Source organism: Schistocerca gregaria, chromosome 5 (assembly GCF_023897955.1).
Source record: "Schistocerca gregaria isolate iqSchGreg1 chromosome 5, iqSchGreg1.2, whole genome shotgun sequence".
NCBI lineage: Eukaryota > Metazoa > Arthropoda > Insecta > Orthoptera > Acrididae > Schistocerca > Schistocerca gregaria.
In genome coordinates, this window is record NC_064924.1 from 108,610,955 (window position 1) to 108,634,914 (window position 23,960).

Below are 23,960 nucleotides of genomic sequence, written 5' to 3' on the forward strand. Positions count from 1 at the left end.
CTGTTGCCTGTGTCTATGTGCCTGTGGTTCTGTCAGTGTGATCATGTGATGTATCTGACCCCAGGAATGTGTCAATAAAGTTTCCCCTTCCTGGGACAATGAATTCACGGTGTTCTTATTTCAATTTCCAGGAGTGTATATAGGAACGCTGCGGGAGAGAGAAAGGCCCCAGTTCTCTCCAGACACTAATTAGCGCACCATCTGTGCCGGGAGTCGCGTCGCGTCGGTATCATTGCTATAAACAGCCTCGGATGCCGTAATAAGTTACTCGGGATACGCGTAACCATGAAATCGTTTTCGAGTGAAGTGTTAATTCTGGGATGGCTTTAATGATCTATCTTCAGTTCGCGTATGTCGTATTTTCACGTGCCGCCGCGGGACAGACATTCTACCATTATTTAGCTTGGCGTTTGATGAACATTATCATCAAATTATGGCGAGCATTCACTTAAACATTTAATTTGAACAGTTACAGTTGCATCAGCGCATTAGACTTTGAACTGCTCTGGTAGTTGGATTGTGTGGATTCTTTTTCGTCTGTGACTTTCAGAATATAGTGAACATTTTAGAGAGAATCGTTTTTGATTATGAATCAAAGACAATCTCCTAATTCCTCAGAGCTATAAGCTGTAGCTATAAGTGTATTGCTCAGATGAAGTGGGCGCTAGGAATTCTAATTATAGGCTTCATGTTTTGTTAATCACTTTCTGGTTGCCAATGTTGTACTTAGAGAGCCAGTGTTGAGAACGGCAAAAACAGCATTAAATAAATCATAGGAATATTTCAATAACAAAAATTGCTCGCGCCGCTCCACATATAGCGCATCAGCTTGGAAAGACATTCCACAATCATTAATAACAATCAATAATTCCACCCGCCGCCCCACATCGCGATGTACTGTTAGCAGTTTTTCACAGCATTTTCACAAGTCAAAGGTAAGCACAAAATTAAAGAAAGATAAAGCAAAAATGGAACAAATACAATAACAACAAAGAGCAATAAATTGCCAATGATCTGTGAAAGAAAGAGTGACAAATTAGTAAATGCCTTGCGCCAAATGCAAACTAAACATTAAGTAAATAAGAGCAGATATATAACTGACTACTTCTCAGAAGTTCACAAAGAAATACGATTCTGGCTGGTTGTCGCCAAGTGTAACCCCCCAACAGAAAAATTCCGTAACCTACCAATAATACAATGTGACTAATCTCTCAATAAAATTGTGGCTCATTTATAACCTTTCAATAATTGACTGTGAATTTAAACTGGTAAATTTTGGATATCAGCAGTAGCTCAATAAGGTCGCTGGATAACGCATATATATCTGCTCCTATAAGAAATTTTTCTGGCACAGCCCAGTGCAATGCTGGCCGATAGATTTGTTATGTATAAAAAGAAACAACTGATTTTTCTTTACAATAATCGGGATGACCATGCATTGGGGAAATTAGTAAATGCTTTAAATTGGGTTGAATGATTGTCAAAAGTTAATTTTTATAAGAAAGATTATTATTAAGAGATTTCTTTTTAAAACATTTACATGAGACTTGATATAACAATAGTATATATGCGCAAGGCTGCTTTTACCTTATACTACAACACTCAGGCTCCGCCATCGCTCCGCACAACCGGCCCAGCCAACTCCATACACAAGACTGATAACTACTACTACTACAACTGCTACACAGTTCCTACTGCATACAACACTGCTCTCTGGTCTGAGATTCTCTTAAAGCTTACATATCGCTGGCAGCGCGTGAGCAATCCATCGAAATTACATCTGCTCGAGTGCGCTAGCAACAAATTCCTTAATCATGGAACCCTTACACCATACAGTCCAAAGTTTTCAACATGTGGTTCAAACATTAGAGGAGCCATGGTGTACATGTCTGACTCTTTGTTGATAAAAAAAATATGTCCATGGAATTGTACCAGATATATAGTTGTCCTTCATGAGAAATAGCTGCGGTAGAAGAGAGGTGGCTTGGTATTGTTGTGTGAGCCAGTGCGCCTGTTGTGGTCTGCTATAGTCATTTGGGTACAAGCAAGGCTGCCACCAGTTGCAAATGGCTCCACCTTACTGCATGTGATACCAATAGTGTTGTAGGCAAAGAAAGACAAGGTTAGTTGCCATGATGTATGATGCAGGTGATGCAGTGCCATGTACGATCTGCCAATCAGTGCTTGAAGAGGGGCGTAAGACATCAGCTTCGCACAAGGTCAAGCGGCGTCAAGTTTGTTTGGATTGTATACCAGACAACCAAATGGTGGAGGAAAGAGTGTCCAAACTGATGTGTTGCCTGTGCTGTGTTGTAATTACTGTGTGCTGGTGGGGATAGAATAATATCAATGGAGTTCCACACAGGATGGCAGATCTACATTACAAATTTCGAGTTCTCATCTATAGTGCCTAATGAAGCAAACAGCCACTTGATCACTGAAAGCATTAATGTCACTCGACCACTTCAGGATGGTGGAAATTTAGGATATGGTGCAGCTGTGCACTGTCCTGTGAAACCCGATAATGGCTTTACTGCCTGAGCTGAATAGTAAGGCACGACTGGTGCTGCAGCAGTCATTCGCTGAGCTGCTGAAGCTGGGAATATGGCGTCAATGTTGCACAGCAGTTTTGCCTCTGAAGTGATTGTGTCGAATATCAGCGACTGTGGTGCAGCAGACACGGAATACACTGTTGGCGGTATACCCGTTTGCACGAAAACCGAATGCGAATTGTCTTCAAAGATTGTCAGCGTCGGGTCGGTATGTAACTTCACTAATAAAGGCTCCAACGGCACCTACTGCTGAGTCACAGTAACAGTGTCTTGTGAGATGGCATTTGTGCAATCTTCTTGTTCCGTATTCCACACTGCTTATTGATGAAAGCAATGAGAACACTGAACCACATCCAGTGTCGATGGATTCGAAGTAGTTGAGCCGAAAAACACAACGAACGATGTAAATTCCGTGCCCAATATTAATGTGCAATAAAGCGACACAAGGCAGTATTTCGTGAGTAACTCGGTATCCACTGCAGTCAGGGTCACCAATGTAGATGTTTTCCTTTTCGTAGTGGAGCTGAATACATCGCTCAACATGACGGCCTGCCCAAAGTGCAGAGGATCCACACCTCCAATGGGCTGAGCTGGTCAGCTATGTTCTGTGCCTTCATGTCCCCAAATAAATAACATTGAATATTGAAGAACATACTTGTAGAAAACCACAGACACTGTGGACTGAATAGTGCTTTAAAACTGTTCATAATAAAGTTTCTTAGGTCTTTGACAGGGAGTTTATCAATAATTGACATTTAATTGTAACAAATTGCACATAGAGTGATAAATCTTCATTGCACCTTTTCCTTAAAATGGCAGACTGTCGTAACACGTTAAGTTATAATACGGAAACAACCGAAATTTGATGAACACACTATTGTGACTCAAAAGTAGTGAGTGAGGACATCATATGACTGCTCTCTGATTTGAGCCTAATGTTGCATGCACTACCAAATTTTAGTCACTCATAATAAACAAGCATGAGAGATTGGGCAGTCATATACCTTTGCATGCAATAACCTTAATAGCACAAGTAGCTGCACCTAACAGTTGCAGCAGATCATCAGAGTGTTTCTTCCAACTCAGTTCCTCAGCATACACAGAAATTTTGAATAGTGTTCCTTACTGGGTAAAGCATGGATTTTTAGCAGTAAAGAAAGGTCACAGGCTTTTGTTAGTTGATAGTGACTGCTTTATTGACTGTAAAATGCCTATGGGAATTATATGGATATATCCTTCTTTATCAATGCCTCTTCTTTTAGTCTTCTTCTTGTTTCTTCTTGAGATCTCTTATTGAAGAAACCTGATATAACAAGTTCTGTGGTGATACAATGAAGTTACACAACAGTTGGTGATTTATCTTTTGAAACTGCCGGTTTATTGACATTTAATGAGAAGGAAAACACTCTCATACTCTCATGCAGTCAACTGTAACATTTTGTGTATGTAATGGGACATACTGCGTCGCAAATCGTTCTGATAAATTAATTAAGCTGCATTAAAGCGTTGCTGGTCAACGTAACCAACACAGTGATACGTTTCTCAATTAAACCTGAACCTCGATATTTTAAATAATCTTTCGGTTCATGTTTGTCAAAATCAGTACATGTCTCGAAATTAACTTTCAACTTAGTACATTACGTCCAAGCGCATTTGCCACTATTGTATGCGATTTACAGGAGAGCTCGATCACACACTGGCGTGTAACGTATATCGAATGAAAGTCTAACTGGAACTGGATTTGTCTAAATCCATATCAAAACCATGAAAATAAAATTTACCACAGGTCAGCAAACTGTACATGCGCACATTTGCACTCTAAGTGATAACTCATCTCAGAGTAAAAGCCGCACATAAATTCACACTTTTTTATGCATACAAAAATCAAAACATCTTTATATTCAACAGATGAATTATGCCATGCAAATACTACTTAAACATTTCCGATTCTGAATAAATTTCAAGAACTTGATTTTTCATAATCAATAAAATGCCCTGAGAGAAACTATTAGCACAGTCTAATATAACAGTCGCGACACTCACTGCTGTAAAAGTTGTTGCCGTTTGACAGACGGAGCGACACTAGCGCTCCAAGCGGCAGGTAAGGTGAACGTCAGACGCGGCGTAAGCATAATGTTTGTTTGCATCCATTTCCTACGTAATTTCAGAATTATTTGAGATATTTTCTTGCCTCCAAGGGTTTGTGTAGTATCGGAAGGGATATATATTTCTAAAAATGATTCTAAAGTAAGTGCAACTACGGACAAAAATCACGAACAGAATGGCAAGCTACAACACATTCGTGAAGAAACACTTGTGACATTGCCCTCATCTCGTGGTCGTGCGGTAGCGTTCTCGCTTCCCACACTCGGGTTCCCAGGTTCGATTCCCGGCAGAGTCAGGGATTTTCTCTGCCTCGTGATGGCTGGGTGTTGTGTGATGTCCTTAGGTTAGTTAGGTTTAAGTATTTCTAAGTTCTAGGGGACTGATGACCATAGATGTTAAGTCCCATAGTGCTCAGAGCTATTTGAACTATTTTAAACTTGTGACATTGGACAGAATTGCAGTTTACCACGTTGATATCAAAAGAATATAAACGCTCAGATTCACATGTAAGAAGCACAGGCATGTACCTCTATATGCAAAAACGATCGACGGCTCGTTTATCGTTCTGTAGGCCTACTGCGTTTGTCATTGTCGCCTGCTGCCTCAAGTACGATCTTCATCTTTATATTATTCTAAGTGGGACAAGCAACTGCCAAATAGTCGGAGAAATATGCTGAAAACATTATAATGAGCTGATTACACTACATTTCACGAAAAACCAAATATTTGAATAATTTTCAAACAATCTGTCAGTGAACAAGGTGCTGACAAAATAATGTTATCACACGAAAGAAGCAAGAAAAATTAAGTGACTAACTACAGAAGTGAACGAAATACGTACCAAAGAAATCAGCAGCCCAAAGGAGCCAACTTCTTCAGTTTCTTATATGCTTTCTTGTTGTTAGAAACTAAGTCTTGATTCCAATATTTGAGCCGGTAAACGAGTCTCACTTTAACAAATATCTTGATTAACAGCAGCTTAGTTTCTTCACAACATCCAGGAGGAAAACTTGGGACAGCCATCAACAAGTTCACATATAATTCAAATGGTTCAAATGGCTCTGAGCACTATGGGACTTAACATCTGTGGTAATCAGTCCCCTAGAACTTAAAACTACTTAAACCTAACTAACCTAAGGACATCACACACATCCATGCCCGAGGCAGGATTCGTACCTGCGACTGTAGCAGTCGCGCGATTCCGGACTGAGTGCCTAAAACCGCTAGACCACTGCGGCTGGCACATATAATTCACCAGTTTTTCTTGTGAGAATGTTCATCAAAAACTGAAGCCATCTGATTTTCACAATCCCTCAAAAATAAACAAATATTTTCACTGCAAATAACCAAGCTTTCAAAATTGTCTTCATAACTTTTGAAATTGCAATAAAATTTGTCATTTGAATCTCAGTCCTGGTGTTGTCTACAAGTAGATTCCTTCACTTGACACAATTATGTAAAGAAAAAAGTTTCTTTAGATGTAAAAAAACACATATCTCATTCCGTTTTGTTCTCCAAGGTCTGCCAGAACTTCTACATTTGGTAGCTTTGTTGCAGAACTTGTATCACTACTGCATAACAACTGTGAGACCTTTAATGTTTGAGTAGATTTCATGTCCAGTATTGCCTGACCTCAGTCAATTCCTTCACAATTACTGCTTGCTACATTAGAAGAATTTATCAGTTTGCATAGTGTACAGTTGTTAAATGCAGTACAAAACTGCCTTGGAGATGGGTTGCTGCAAAAACCACCTATCTGCCTTACAGTTAAAAAAAAGTTTTCCAATGTGTCTTGGATAATTTTACGTGAGAATAAGTACAATTTTGTTCCAGTCAGTACCTCGGGAGCAAGCATTTCCAAAGCACATATATTGCTTAGAAGCCCCTTTACACATTTTATCCTCAGGGAGTAATCTTTTCCATCACTGCCTACAAATTTCCAAGAGTGAATACATGGCTTTGTCACATGTAGAACAGCCAGATGCTCTGAATCACTCCTAATACAGTTCCTTAGGTGCACAGGCCCTTTCACACTGTATGTATTAAAGATATCAAAAATGTCATTAACTTTCTGACAAAAGTCTGAAGTGCCAATTGCAGATAATGGCATACTACCACAAAATATAAGTGTGTCAATACCAGGTGCCACTGTGTGCATTAACACACGAACTAGAGTACCCACTTTCATTTTTGAGAAAGCTGGCAGTACGACAGCTTTTTTAGCCAGCTTGGGAGCTAAATTGTATTTCCTGTGCAAGTCATTTGAATAGAGCTGAAAAATGTCCTTCCAAGAAGTAGTACCAACCAAACCATCATTTGATGTATGAATTGTGTCATACCTAAATAGGTTGTTTCTGATGCTCTTAAACAAATGTGGGGTGTCATAGAAGAAATAAATCTTCTGCTCCTCATATACCAAACTTGGATTGTCTTGTGTAATTCCCAGTCTCTTTCTCCAGTCCACATAATTTGAACCCTGATCGGTCACACATGTCTTCACAACCAAGCCAATTTAATTAAGTCTTTTGACTACTTCATAAAATATAGCAGTCAAATGCAAAGCTCCCACTATTCCGTTACAAAAACAGTACAGCAATGGTTGTTTGAAACATGAAAAAAATGCTATTAATCATTATCACCAACACACTGTTGGCAATTTTAGCTGTGTGTGTATGCCCCAAGTCCTCAAAACCAATAACAGTGTCAGAAGTGCTGTCATATGTCAAATTTGCCATTAGAGACATTTCATCCAATGACATATTCACAAGTTTATCATTATCAGAAAAATGTTGCACCTTTTGCTTTAAAAGATAGAATATATTGTCACTTATCCCACATTTTATTTGTATGTCTTCCACATACCTTTGTAATGTACGCACTGATGGAAGCACAAAACATTGTGACAAAAACCTGTATGCCTGATTGCTGTAATATAACAAATTTAGAGCAAACAGCTTATTTTCGTCTTACCATCTTGCAGCACGTTTCTCTTTCAATGGCATGCTAATCTGGCTTAACAACAAGTCAAGGGCATCTTTTTTTAAATATCGGGATCCTATAGTCTTTAACATTCGTTTGTCCTTGTTCACTTGCTCCTTCTGATACAGTTTCTGTCACTGTCTGTAGGCACTTTTATTGTCCCGTAATAGTTTCGCTCGAAGTCTAGCGATTTGCAAATTCTAGCACTTCACACGCTTTTGCAAGACACGAACAGTTGCACTTAATCTAATCATTTCGTCAAAGCAGGTCTGTGTTGATGATTCACACGAATCTAGCACTGATACGTGGAGAGTTGAACCGGCTGTTTCTGTGTCATAGGATTGTTTTACTGCTTTATATTGACTGTCGAATCTTTGTGGCAGTTTCCTCTTCACCGTCAGTTGAGGCGGCTTATTTGGAATGTCAAACAGTGTGGGTACTGCATTCCACACGAGTTTGTTGTCTGCGTTCATGAACTGTTTTTTTTTTTTAATGCAGCGAACAAAACCTAATATTATTATACAGGTAAACTGGGTCTTCCTTCATGAGGTCTTCTCGCCTGCTATTAACAAGCCATTTTCTGCTCCTAAAAAGAAACATTCATCATTTATACACATATAGTTTGCAAGTAATACTGACGATACAGTTTAGTAACATGATGGTATATACCTCTTAGGATCCTTAGGAAACATAAAAAAAGACAGCTGTGGTGTCTTCTTCCTGTTGTTGGCGCAATTTATTGCGCTACAAACGCTCCCGCCAGTAAAAGCCATTGTATAAATCAAAATAAACAACCACTAATCTCTTTCGCGATCGCGCCGAACTCACAGTGTAACCTACCAGCCGCTTGGGGCGCTAATGGCAACAAAATCGAGGCGAAGTGTCGCGACTGTTAGACTGTGCTATTAGTTTGCTAAAACGGATTCAGACTGCAGTCAACACGTGTCTGGACGATGACGTCACGAATCGATACTTGCTTGGAATGAACGAAATACCTGTACTAAAAAAATACTGTCCGTTGAGTATTTACTGAATTTTACTACAAATTTGGTACCCCTCCCTTGCATCGCTATACTTCCAATAAAATAAGGTGGCTATAGTTCTGCATTTGGACCCTGTCACGCCCGTGACTTCAGCGCAAGACTTTCGTCCTTTTTTCTGAAGATCATATCGATACATATATCGAATCTCGAATAATACCAAAGTCGATAGATATTTAATTACTATAATACTTAGCAATCATATGTAACCAGGAGGTGTTTTATTAAAAGTACAGTCTGGTGGTTATGATATTTGTTCAGCCAAACTCTTAAACTATATTTAGTTCAAGAGTATGCAGTTTGGAAATAGATTGAAAAAAGTGTTGCCTTTGCTGGCAGCAGCTGTTTTGGTTTATCACGGGACTCTGTATTACATGAAGCCGGTGTATGCACCTGAAGGCGGAAAAAACGCCCAGAACAATAAGAAAGATAGTTGATTACAAGAGTATATGCTTGTGTGGGTGGACGAATTTAAGTAGATTATTGCTGCGTATAGTAAACATGGTGAAACTTTTTTATCGGGTGTAGGTTGCCGGAATTGGCCAATTGCCAGCTGTTCAACAGCTAATGATGAGAACATTTTGAGTTGTAGATACTCGGCCAGTTATGAGAGTCAGAAGACCAAGAGGAATTACAAATACACAAATAATTATTGTTTCTTTTATAGGCATACTTGGAGGCATTTATATCTGGAAACCAGTACTACAGAGAACTGTTTTTAGGAAAGAGGACATACCTGTTGGTGATGCAGACAAGTGAAAATACGTAAGTGCCAGTATGTTTTTCTGATATACCGGCAGTTGTGAATGAAGTTGTTGATGTTGCTTGCATCTGCACATGAATTTCGTCCAGTCATCGACACCAGGGAGTGTAAAATGCTTTCTTGCAGTAATACCAGTGTTTTCTAGTGTGGTGCAACGTGAGACATAACATACATTTTCCCATTAATGTTATAAAGGTTGGGTTGAAAATGCTAAAGTTCTTTGTTTGTATTTTTGAACAGTGATAGTCATTTGCACTGAATCCTATAAATACTTAAGTGCACACACACACACACACACACACACACACACACACACTGTTTTAAATTGTCACTATTGTTTCCTATTAAATGCCTTACAACAACAAAATCTGCTACAAACTGCTATTCCAGTTAAGGTTTCATGTAACTGACATCATCAAAACTAATGCTATATAAGCATTTTGCTTCTCATATCAGTAGCAGTACACTACATATTACTGAGCAGTATCTGCTATTGTTCTGATATTTATGGGCATCCTGTCCATTGTTTCAACAGATGGAAGTATGAATAAGAGATTGAGTTGAGTTATATCCTTGCATATGTAGACTATTATGGTATAATTTATTCGATACCACTCTCAAACTAGGTACTTGGTTGGAAGTTAAAACAATATTAACAACTTGATTCTGGAGAAGTCTCTTCCAGGGTGGCTACATTACATTGAGTTTCTTTTTGTAATAATTTCTCAATATTCCAGCTGTGGAGGCATTAATCAAAATGATGTAGCCGTACAATTCTGATCTTGTGTTTGGCTAACATATGTGAACAATTTCAGTTGACTTCCATAAGTTACCATAGGCCTAGGTAAAATGATAGACTTCCTTACTTGAAGACAAGACTAGTTCCGCATTCTAGATTTTAAGAACTGTTCCTCGCACTTGCACAAACTCCTGTATTTCAGGCTGGTCTCCAGTATATCACACCATAGCTTTGTCACCAACATATCCTAGCCTCTCAGAATTGTGATCATCTTTTAAATCAGCCATGTCATGTAGCAGTGCTGTTATAAATATTGCACAGCTTAGAGGTAAGCTTGACCAGTTGGCTACTGATTGCCCATTTTGCCATAATGTGCTCAAGGTCACCTAGTGTTTCAGAATCTACAGGCCTCTTTTATTCTGTCTCCCCCCTCCCTCCACACACACAAACAAACAACTACTCCATCCACCCACACAAAGGTATAATAGACTTAAATTAAGTGAATCATGCATTTGAGAATTTACCCTCAAACAGATCCTATTGTTTCTTGTTTAAATCTCAGCTAGTCCATTCCTTCACCATTGAGTTCCCGTTTCTACTAACTGTAAGATTTCTAAGTGTTTGAAAATAGCCACAAGTTGCACTTTTTGTGTTTTATTTACCTGTTTGCTCTTCAAATAAACAAGAGCCTCATCAGAATATACAGTTTAATGTTGGCTCACAGCATTAAAAATTGCGTTTGAAGTTGGCTGACAGCTCTGAAGATTAAAATGGCTATACTACAGTACAGTAGTAAGACAATGTCCTCTTTTACATCTGTACTTTAAACATAAGTTTAAGTACTACAGTACATTGAGTTTAATCTTTAGAGCTGTCATACCTATTTCTGTTCCCATTGTCGTATTAGTTATCAAAATGGCAGCTCACATTCTGTCATTTAGATTTTCTTATCTACTGTCTATTTTCTGTGAAGCTGTTTTGCTTGTTTCTTTGGTTCAGGATCCAGCATGACATCCATATTTTATCTTCAGTAGCCTATTTTCTTCAGCGTACTTTTCTCGTTACATTAAGGTACGAGTAATCCTTAAATTCTGACACGTATGCTGTTTTTTGTTTAATTCTATATTTAACATATTAAAATGAAATGCACAGGAAGTGTATTAACTGTGCATATATATGTCTCTCATTCTCTCTCTCTTTCTATTTTTTTAAAAAAGTATATGCACTCATGCACTTGACTCCACAGGCATTCTAACTCATCTGCCTGTGTCTGTAGCATTGTTTTATTATTTATATGTTGTTGGTTAGGCTGAGAGCAGAGTGGGGGTGAAAAGTAAGGACAGAAAAGATGAAAGTTACAAAATGGAGAAAAAAATGAGTTGAGGAAGAGGGGAGTAAATGTAAGGTCTGGTTAGAAGAGGAGTGCCATGACAATGATGATAGAGGAACAGGGAGTGGGAATGTGCTAGCAGAGCTTTAGACCAGACCATAATGCAAAAGCAAGGAATACGATGGAGGGAGTATCCCACTGCTGGTGTTAGCAGAGCTTTAGAGCAAAGGATAATGCAAAAGCAAAGGATATGATTGAAGGAAGTTCCCACTGGTGCCTTGTAAGTAGAAGTTTTATTTGATTCCTGCTTCCACATTTTCCTAAAGATAATTTTAAGCAGTATAAAAGAAAGGTATGTTTTTCACACAGTCAACATCTAGCATGTTTTTATCCTGCAGGTGTTTGCCGAAAAATTTTGCCCAAAATTATTATAGAAATGATGGATTCTATACAGGAGTAAGGGTAAAGGGTTTTATTCTGACAGCAGGACCTGTAGTTTGAGGGAATGAAGAGTTCTGTGAGTAAAACCCATTTTCATCCTCTACACTAGCATAGGCAGCCATTGAAAGGTATGAGAAATTCTCTCAGAATATGGGAGTGGGAGGAATGGAAGCCAAGGGAAGCGTGTGATTTCATCTGTCTGCTTTGATCTGTGTCATAAGTGTGTTGTGTTGTGTGACATCATTGTGGTGCTGTATTTTTGAGTCAAGTATTGTTTGTAAAAGGCACACTGTATTTGGTGGCACACTCCTGTGGTGGATGTTCATGTTTGAAGATGTTTGTTATTCGGTCATTTAACTTTACGCAAACATTCTGTGAAGTTATTGGAATAGTGTGGTATGTTGTTAGCGAGTTACATTGATTTATTGTTTCGGGCATTTGTGATTGTTCTGCGTATGATTAGTGTTTATGGACCAAAATGTAATAGTGTTGTTCATGTTTTTTGTGAGTGATGGATATGGCAGAATAATTTATTAGTTATTCGCTCAGAGTTGTGCTGGGCAATGATAGAATGATGACAATAAGATTTTTTGTAGCGATTCAGCTCAATTGCCAACTACATGGGGTGTGGTGTGTGTGTAATGGAAGCCTTAAACTGACTTAGAGACCCGAGAAGGACCGGTATATGTGGTTGTCCTCATGACAATACCTGGCAATCTATCTAAGCGGGACCCTGATTTGAGATATCTGGGTTTGCCATCAGGGAGATTGTTTTACTTGCACATTATTTTTGATAGCGTTAATCTTTGCATTGTTGAGGAGTTGTTGTGATTTCTTTTCTTTTCTGATGACTTTTTTTTTATAAAAAGGGAATGTGAGAATGGTTTTAGTTTTAGTTTGTTCTATTTCTTTGTGGATGTCGTATTTGTGAGTGAGTGTTGGTTGGTTAAAGGGTTTTGTGTTTAGAGGATTTTATTTAGTTTGTGTAATTCTATGTTTTATTTTGTTTTTAATGTGTTATTTATAGTTTGTTTTGGTGTATGCTTTGTTATTTGTATTTTAACTGGCTAAGTGGCTCTGGGTTTTGGTATCATTGGCTTCATTTGAACTATATAGGTGAAGGAAATGTAATACTGTGTATTGCAGTTGTATGTTTGGTATTTTGGTGTCAAGGGCTTCTTTTGAGCCATATAGGTCAAGTGAAATGTATGAGTTGTGTAGTTTTCATTTTCTGGTGTTATGTCATATGTTGACAATTTTTTGTTTGATTTTGTGGGTAATATTTACTTGGGATGGCTCTTTTGTTTGTATTGTCATTTATTTAGCTTATTCTCGAATGTTCTGTGATTGCCCTGTTAGTTTCATTTTATTGCTGGAGTGAAACATTCTCATGTTGGTTTCTATTTTTCAAGATAGACAGGAATAAAAGGCATCGATGTCAGTAGGCATTGATTTATATCAATGGGGCAAGTTGAGAATTTGTATTGGACTGGGATTCGAACATGGATCTCCTGCTTTGTACGCAGCTGCACTGATCACTACATCATTTGGTCACAGTGGTCACCAGAACTGCACGGATTACCTTAGCATGCCATGCCAGATCCAAATTCTCAACTTACACCACACACTACTGATGTTGTGCCCTTGCTTATTAGCATTGAGGCATATTGGTCGCAAGATCAAAAAGGTGTCTGTTCTTTTGGATATGTCCGAAACAATCACCACATATATGTTTTTATTTTTGTTTGCGTGTGTATGGTCACCATATTGTACATGTTGGAAGTAAGGGTGTCTGCCCTCTGGGTCAAAGTAGATGGGTGAAATCAGAATTTCTGTAATGCCAGGAATGGGCAAGGAGCATGGAAGAAGTTAGTAATAGTTGAACGTTGTACAACCACAAGACATGAGAGAAAAGCCAACATCTTATTTGCTTTAAGAACCAAGATGGCCAGCATAAACTCATGCATGCGTTTGCCACGTGTAGCTACTCTACAGGATTTCATATGTTATTGTTCTCAATTAATACTTGGGTTACTGTTAACTTACAGCATACATCAGTTGAAAGGTCTCCCCCATTCATGTCAAATTAGACATGTTGGCATGCAAATGCATGTTAATAAAAATAATGTCTCATGTTCTTAAACTGTAATACCAATACCTGTCCAGGTGTGCAATATCCTTGTAAAACTGGTCTGCAGATGAATATGACTACTATTAGAAAGGACCTGCTGTGTTTAGACCAACATTCACCTTTAGGACAGCTTTATCTATATTTACATCTATTACGCCATTCCTGAAAGGAAATACTCACTAAAGATGTGAAACATAAATCTTTGGACAGTTTAATACTCCCCTATGTTACATACACAAGCAGCAACAATTAGTGCAGAAAAAAAGTAATATATTTTTTAGTCTCTGTTAAGATTCAGCCATATGTTTTGTGTTGTAGCCTTTATTAAGTGTAAAACCTATTTACATGTGTCTTCCAGTAACTAACTTCAGCAATTCCTTGCTGAGGTGTTTGCACTTGAAACAATGCAAGATAGGCAAGTGGAAGTTTATGGTGGTGTGCTTAAAAATCAGACCAGGTACCATCAATGTTGTATTATTATTATTATTATTAATATTAAATAATGCTTGAGATGGAAAAACAGAAAGTTAAGGAAAGTGGATACAGAAGCATATGTGTTTTTCAATAAAGCGGAGGTGTCGAGTCGCAGATAGGCAGAACAAAAAGACTTTCACAGTTACAACTTTCGGCCATTGGCCTATGTCAACAACGCACACACACACCACATGGATGGTATGGGGGGGGGGGGGCATGACAAGCAACAAGCTGTTTGTCCGCATGAATAGTCATTGACAAACTGTGGCCAAGAAACAATTAGACCAATCGCTGAACACACTGCCAAACATGAGACCCTTGATTTCAGTGACTGCTTCACAGCGTGTGCCATATGGATCATTCCCACCAGCACCAGCTTTTCTGAATTGTCAGGTGGGAACTTTCCCTACAATATATCTTACGTTCCCATGATTCTCCTGGCCTCAACCTCCGTTGACATAGGCGTCATTGATGCCACTTCCCTATACACAAATATCCCGCACGTCCAGGGCCTCGCTGCAATGGAGCACTTCCTTTCACGCCGATCACCTCTTTCCTCGTCACCTTAGCCAGCTTCATCCTGATCCACAACTTCTTCACTTTTGAAGGCCAGACATACCAACAATGAAAGGGAACAGCCATGGGTACCAGGATGGCCCCCTCGTATGCTTAGAGGAAGCCTTCTTGGTTACCCAAGCCTGCCAACCCAAAGTTTGGTACAGATTTATTGATGACATCTTCATGATCTGTACTCACAGTGAAGAACAACTCCAGAATTTCCTCTCCAACCTCAACTCCTTTGGTTCCATCAGATTCAACTGGTCCTACTCCAAATCCCATGCCACTTTCCTTGACGTTGACCTCCATCTGTCCAATGGCCAGCTTCACACATCCGGCCACATCAAACTCACCAACAAGCAACAGTACCTCCATTATGACAGCTGCCACCCATTCCATATCAAACGGTCCCTTCCCTACAGCCTAGGCCTTCATGGCAAATGAATCTGCTCCAGTCGTGAATCCCTGGACCATTACACCAACAACCTGAAAACAGCTTTCGCATCCCGCAACTACCCTCCCAACCTGGTACAGAAGCAGATAACCAGAGCCACTTCCTCATCCCCTCAAACCCAGAACCTCTCACAGAACCACCCCAAAAGTGCCCCACTTGTGACAGGATACTTCCCAGGACTGGATCAGACTCTGAATGTGGCTCTCCAGCAGGGATACGACTTCCTAAAATCCTGCCCCGAAATGAGATCCATCCTTCAGGAAATCCTCCCCACTCCACCAAGAGTGTCTTTCCGCCGTCCACCTAACCTTCGTAACCTCTTTGTTCATCCCTATGAAATCCCCAAACCACCTTCCCTACCCTCTGGCTCCTACACTTGTAACTGCCCCGGTGTAAAACCTGTCCTATGCATCCTCCCACCACCACCTACTCCAGTCCTGTAACCCGGAAGGTGTACACGATCAAAGGAAGAGCCACGTGTGAAAGCACCCACGTGATTTACCAACTGACCTGCCTACACTGTGACGCTTTCTATGTGGGAATGACCAGCAACAAACTGTCCATTCGCATGAATGGACACAGGCAGACAGTGTTTGTTGGTAATGAGGATCACCCTGTGGCTAAACATGCCTTGGTGCACGGCCAGCACATCTTGGCACAGTGTTACACCGTCCAAGTTATCTGGATACTGCCCACCAACACCAACCTATCCGAACTCCGGAGATGGGAACTTGCCCTTCAATATATCCTCTCTTCTCGTTATCCACCAGGCCTCAATATCCGCTAATTTCAAGTTGCCGCCACTCATACCTCACCTGTCATTTAACATCATCTTTGCCTCCACACTTCCGCCTCGACTTACATCTCTGCCCATACTCTTTGCCTGTAAATATGTCTGCTTGTGTCTGTGTATGTATGTATGTATGTATGTATGGATGGATGTGTGCATGTGTGTGTGTGTGTGTGTGTGTGTGTGTGTGTGTGTGTGTGTGTGTGTGTGTGTGTGTGCGAGAGAGAGAGAGAGAGAGAGAGAGAGAGTATATACCTATCCTTTTTTCCCCCTAGGGTAAGTCTTTCCGCTCCCGGGATTGGAATGACTCCTTACCCTCTCCCTTAAAACCCACATCCTTTCATCTTTCCTTTTCCTTCCCTATTTCCTGACGAAGCAGCCGCCGGTTGTGAAAGCTTGAAATTCTGTGTGTGTGTTTGTGCGTTTTATTTATTGTGCCTATCTACCGGCGCTTTCCCGCTTGGTAAGTCTTGGAATCTTGTTTTTAATATACTTTTATTGTTAGTATTACTAGCATACCCTTATGTACTTTAATTTACATCCTCAAAATTTTTACCAACTTTAATTGTTAGCATCATTAACAGGTGATATCCTCTAGTTTGTTCAAAGCACACCTCTCCCCCTGTGGGTCCGGGTTAAGAATAGGCCCGAGGTGTTCCTGCCTGTCGTATGAGGTGACTAAAAGGAGTCCCACCCCCTCCAGGGGGTAGTTTGCACCTGCGGCCGGAGACGGATGGTTCAACAACTTAGATTTGTGGTCATTTTGGTTTTTCGCTTATTTTGTTTTCTTCCTTCCTTTGTTTGTTTCCTTTCTTTGTCCTTATCCCTCTGTCACTGTCTTCCTTACCTTTTACCTTGCCTTCTTCTCCTTGCCTTCTTGTCCACCCTATGGTCTCCGCCTCGGCATTTGAGACAGTCTGTCCTTTCTCTACCTCTCTCCCTTTTTTTCCTATTCTTCTTTCCTCCTTGTGCATGCCTGAAGGCCGACCCATGCGTTCGCACGCGTAGCCGGTGACGGGGTAAAGCGTAATTTCCCACCCTGGGTAGACAAGTAGGGCTCGTGCATACCCCCTCGTAACGACCAGGCCCAAGGAGGGGTGATTGTCCAAGTTCACACCTTCTGACCATGCCGATTGATCCCTCCGTCCGTTTCTCTGGAGGTGTGACCTGAGGTGTAAACATTCACCTAAGGCGGGAGTGCCCTCTGAGAGGGTCCCCACAAGGAAGGAGCCTGCCATCGGAGATGCTGGTAATCATGGGGGATTCATCCGCAATGGATTTCTCTTCTTCTCTCTAGACTTCTGCCAAAAAATGGAAACTTGACCAGCCACCAGTGTCAAAAGTACTACCCACTTGCCCCAAAGTTCCTCGTAGTTTCTACACCTGAGGACGGAAAGGATTTTTCATCTGTCAACCCTTTCGTTATTCAGAAGGGCATAGATGCCATAGCCAGACCTGTCAAGTCTTGTACCAGGATGCATAATGGTACCTTGTTGTTGGAAACTGAGAACACCTTTCATGCACAAAAACTCCTTCGGGCCACACTCCTGTATGCTTTCCCTGTCCGAGTGGAGGCTTACCACACTTTGAATTTGTCGCGAGGTGTGGTATCTACTAGATCACTCGACAGGTTGACTGACAAGGAGATTCAGTCTTTCCTCGCTGAGCAGGGCGTGACGGCTGTCTATAGTGTCATGACAAAGGTCGAAAATTACCTTGTACCGACCCGGACACTTTTCTTGACCTTTGATAGTGTTCAGCTGCCGTCGCGCATCAAAGCAAGCTATGAGGTTATTTCTCTTCCCCCTATGTCCCGACACCTACGTGCTGCTACCAGTGTCAGCATTTTAACCACACCCGCCAGTCTTGTTGTAATGCGGCTAAATGCGTCACTTGGCAGGGACGCCCATGATGGTGACTGTCCACCTCCATCTCCTCATTGCGTGAACTGGCAGGGTAACCATGCAGCGTTCTCTAGCACCTGTCCCATCTACAAAGATGAATGCTGTACACAGGAAATTCGGGTCAAAGAGAAAGTGTCCACCTCGGCTACTCGCAAGCTTTTTGCTAGTAGGAAGCCCACGCTGCTCCCAGCGGGGAAATACAATACCGTCCTTGCCTCTCCTCGGCCTACCAGGGAGGTATCGACGCAGACATGTGATCTGACCTTTAGCGCTACAGTTGTCCATTCAGCCAGTGCTAAGATCGCCCGGTCAACGTCTCCTCTTCCTCCTGTCACCCCTAAGATACAAGCACCTTCATCAGCTTCTGCCAAGACGAAGACTCAGAAGTCGGATGCACAGGCCTTCAAGAAGGAACTGTCCCGTGAAGACTTCTTACGTACCCCGAACTCCCAGCCATCGACCAGTACTTCGACTAAACGACCTTCCAAGAAGGCTCAAAAAAATGGCTCTGAGCACTATGGGACTCAACATCTTAGGTCATAAGTCCCCTAGAACTTAGAACTACTTAAACCTAACTAACCTAAGGACATCACACACACCCATGCCCGAGGCAGGATTCGAACCTGCGACCATAGCAACCCCAAGAAGGCTCATAGCAAGAAAAGTTCTCCTTCTCCACTACGGCGTGTTTCTTCTCCTGCGCCACCCAGTGGTTGCTGCCCCAGGCCGTCATCCATTTCGCCTGGCCGCACCTCTGGTATCCGAAAATCTGGCCGTTCACCGGCGGAGGAAGCTCCCCTCCCGACCATCTTAACATGGTGGTTGATCAACCTATTGAACAAATGGACGATGACTCTCCGCCTATTGATAGTGGCAGCAGTGCTCGCTTGAAGCCAGGCCCTCAGCGGCCATCGAGGTGACCCCTTCTTGCTTCCCCTTTTTCTTCTGACGATGGCACTTCTTCATGGGAATATTCACGGCATGTGCTCCAACTGAGAGGACTTAAAGTTGCTGCTATGCGTGCACTGTCGGCTCGTAGTAGCTCTCCAGGAAATGAAGCTATGCTCATGCGATCGTATTGACTTGGCACACTATACCTCTGTGCGTTTTGACCTAACCCCTGTGGCAGGTATTCCGGCTCGTGGAGGGTTTATGTTGCTTGTCTGGGATGATATCTACTACGATCCCATCACATTGCACACCAATCTGTAGGCAGTTGCCGTCCAAATTACTCTCCTGACTTTCACATTTTCCATTTGTACTGTTTACACTCCGTCGTCTGCCGTTACTAGGGCAGACATGATGCAAATTATTACTCAGCTACCTGCACCATTTTTGTTGACTGGAGACTTCAATGCCGACCATCCCCTTTGGGGCTCTCCAGCATCCTGCCCTAGAGGCTCCCTGTTAGCAGACCTTTTCAACCACCTCAATCTTGTCTGCCTCAATACTGGTGCCCCTACTTTTCTTTCAGACACAACTCACTCTTATTCCCATTTAGACCCCTCTATATGTACTGCCCAACCTGCATGTTGGCTTGAGTGGTACACTCTTTCTGATACGTATTCGAGCGACTACTTCCCTTGTGTTATCCAACTCGTGCATCATACCCATTTCCATGCTCAACTCGGAACATCTCCAAAGCAGACTGGGGGCTCTTCTCTTCCAGGGGGACATTTCAGGATCAAAACTTCGCAAGCTGCAATAGTCAGGTCGCACACCTCACGGAAGTCATTCTCTCTTCTGCCTAATATTCCATCCCTCATACTACTTCTTCTCCACGTTGCGTACCAGTCCCCTGGTGGACCGCAGCATATAGAGACGCTACACGTGCTCATCGACGTGCTTTACACACCTTTAAACGCCACCCTGTTGTTGTTGTTGTCTTCAGTCCTGAGACTGGTTTGATGCAGCTCTCCATGCTACTCTATCCTGTGCAAGCTGCTTCATCTCCCAGTACCTACTGCAACCTACATCCTTCTGAATCTGCTTAGTGTACTCATCTCTCGGTCTCCCTCTACGATTTTTACCCTCCACGCTGCCCTCCAATGCTAAATTTGTGATCCCTTGATGCCTCAAAACATGTCCTACCAACCGATCCCCTTCTTCTAGTCAAGTTGTGCCACAAACTTCTCTTCTCCCCAATCCTATTCAATACCTTCTCATTAGTTACATGATCTATCCACCTTATCTTCAGTATTCTTCTGTAGCACCACATTTCGAAAGCTTCTATTCTTTTCTTGTCCAAACTAGTTATCGTCCATGTTTCACTTCCATACATGGCTACACTCCAAACAAATACTTTCAGAAACGACTTCCTGATACATAAATCTATATTCGATGTTAACAAATTTCTCTTCTTCAGAAACGCTTTCCTTGCCATTGCCAGTCTACATTTTATATCCTCTCTACTTCGACCATCATCAGTTATTTTGCTCCCCAAATAGCAAAACTCCTTTACTACTTTAAGTGTCTCATTTCCTAATCTAATTCCCTCAGCATCACCCGATTTAATTTGACTACATTCCATTATCCTCGTTTTGCTTTTGTTAATGTTCATCTTATATCCTACTTTCAAGACACTGTCCATTCCGTTCAACTGCTCTTCCAAGTCCTTTGCCGTCTCTGACACAATTACAATGTCATCGGCGAACCTCAAAGTTTTTACTTCGTCTCCATGAATTTTAATACCTACTCCAAATTTTTCTTTTGTTTCCTTTACTGCTTGCTCAATATACAGATTGAATAACATCGGGGAGAGGCTACAACCCTGTCTCATTCCTTTCCCAACCACTGCTTCCTTTTCATGCCCCTCGACTCTTATTACTGCCATCTGGTTTCTGTACAAATTATAAATAGCCTTTTGCTCCCTGTATTTTACCCCTGCCACCTTTAGAATTTGAAAAAGAGTATTCCAGTCAACATTGTCAAAAGCTTTCTCTAAGTCTACAAATGCTAGAAACGTAGGTTTGCCTTTTCTTAATCTTTCTTCTAAGATAAGTCGTAAGGTCAGTATTGCCTCACGTGTTCCAACATTTCGACGGAATCCAAACGGATCCTCCCCGAGGTCTGCATCTACCAGTTTTTCCATTCGTCTGTAAAGAATTCGCGTTAGTATTTTGCAGCCGTGGCTTATTAAACTGATAGTTCGGTAATTTTCACATCTGTCAGCACCTGCTTACTTTGGGATTGGAATTATTATATTCTTCTCGAAGTCTGAGGGTATTTCGCCTGTCTCATACATCTTGCTCACCAGCTGGTAGAGTTTTGTCATGACTGGCTCTCCCAAGGCCGTCAGTAGTTCTAATGGAATGTTGTCTACTCCGGGGGCCTTGTTTCGACTCAGGTCTTTCAGTGCTCTGTCAAACTCTTCACGCAGTATCGTATCTCCCATTTCGTCTTCATCTACATCCTCTTCTATTTCCATAATATTGTCCTCAAGTACATCGCCCTTGTATAAACCTTCTATATACTCCTTCCACCTTTCTGCCTTCCCTTCTTTGCTTAGAACTGGACTGCCATCTGAGCTCTTGATATTCATACACGTGGTTCTCTTCTCTCCAAAGGTCTCTTGAATTTTCCTGTAGGCAGTATCTATCTTACCCCTAGTGAGATAAGCTTCTACATCCTTACATTTGTCCTCTAGCCATCCCTGTTTAGCCATTTTGCACTTCCTGTCGATCTCATTTTTGAGACGTTTGTATTCCTTTTTGCCTGCTTCATTTACTGCATTTTTATATTTTCTCCTTTCATGAATTAAATTCAATATTTCTTCTGTTACCCAAGGATTTCTAGCAGCCCTCGTCTTTGTACCTACTTTATTCTCTGCTGCCTTCACTACTACATCCCTCAGAGCTACCCATTCTTCTTCTACTGTATTTCTTCAATTCCTGTCAATTGTTCCCTTATGCTCTCTCTGAAACTCTGTACAACCTCTGGTTCTTTCAGTTTATCCAGGTCCCATCTCCTTAATTTCCCACATTTTTGCAGTTTCTTCAGTTTTAATCTACAGGTCATAACCAATAGATTGTGGTCAGAGTCCACATCTGCCCCTGGAAATGTCTTACAACTTAAAACCTGGTTCCTAAATCTCTGTCTTACCATTATATAATCTATCTGATACCTTTTAGTATCTCCAGGGTTCTTCCACGTATACAACCTCCTTTCATGATTCTTAAACCAAGTGTTAGCTATGATTAAGTTGTGCTCTGTGCAAAATTCTACTAGGCGGCTTCCTCTTTCATTTCTTAGCCCCAATCCATATTCACCTACTATGTTTCCTTCTCTCCCTTTTCATACACTCGAATTCCAGTCACCCATTACTATTAAATTTTCGTCTCCCTTCACTATCTGAATAATTTCTTTTATTTCATTGTACATTTCTTCAATTTCTTCATCATCTGCAGAGCTAGTTGGCATATAAACTTGTACTACTGTAGTAGGTGTGGGCTTCAGATCTATCTTGGCCACAATAATGCGTTCACTATGCTGTTTGTAGTAGCTTACCCACATTCCTATTTTCCTATTCATTATTAAACCTACTCCTGCGTTACCCCTATTTGATTTTGTGTTTATAACCCTGTAGTCACCTGACCAGAAGTCTTGTTCCTCCTGCCACCGAACTTCACTAATTCCCACTATATCTAACTTTAACCCATCCATTTCCCTTTTTAAATTTTCTAACCTACCTGCCCGATTAAGGGATCTGACATTCCACGTTCCGATCCGTAGAACGCCAGTTTTCTTTCTCCTGATAACGACATCCTCCTGAGTAGTCCCCGCCCGGATATCCGAATGGGGGACTATTTTACCTCCGGAATATTTTACCCAAGAGGATGCCATCATCATTTAATCATACAGTAAAGCTGCATGTCCTCGGGAAAAATTACGGCTGTAGTTTCCCCTTGCTTTCAGCCATTCGCAGTACCAGCACAGCAAGGCCGTTTTGGTTAATGTTGCAAGGCCAGATCAGTCAATCATCCAGACTGTTGCCCCTGCAACTACTGAAAAGGCTGCTGCCCCTCTTCAGGAACCACACGTTTGTCTGGCCTCTCAACAGATACCCCTCCGTTGTGGTTGCACCTACAGTGCGGCCATCTGTATCGCTGAGGCACACAAGCCTCCCCACCAACGGCAAGGTCCATGGTTCATGGGGGGGAACGCCACCCTACGACGGCGAATTGTATTAATTATAAACAATTAAGGGCGCAGTGTCGTCGTGTTATTAAAGAAAGTAAGAAAGCCAGCTGGGCTGCTTTCACAAGCTCCTTCAACAGTTTTACTCCTCCTCCTGTCGTCTGGGGTAGCTTGTGCTGGCTATCTGGCACTAAGGTCCACTCACCAGTTTCTGGCTTGACAGTTGTGAATGACGTCCTTGTGGCCCCTGAGGCTGTCTCCAATGCCTTCAGCTGATTTTTTGCTGAGGTTTCAAGCTCCGCTCATTATCACCCTGCCTTCCTCCTCCGAAAACAGGCAGAGTAGGCAAGTCCACCTAACTTCCACTCCTCGATTCAGGGAAGTTATAATGTCTCATTCACCAAGTGGGAACTCAAAAGTGCACTTGCCCGGTCATGGTCGTCTGCTCCAGGGCCTGATTCTATTCATATTGAGGTGCTGCAGGTACAGGTTTCCTTCTTCGTACTTATAATCGTATCTGGATTGAGGGTCATGTTCCAACATCCTGCGCGGATATATTGTTG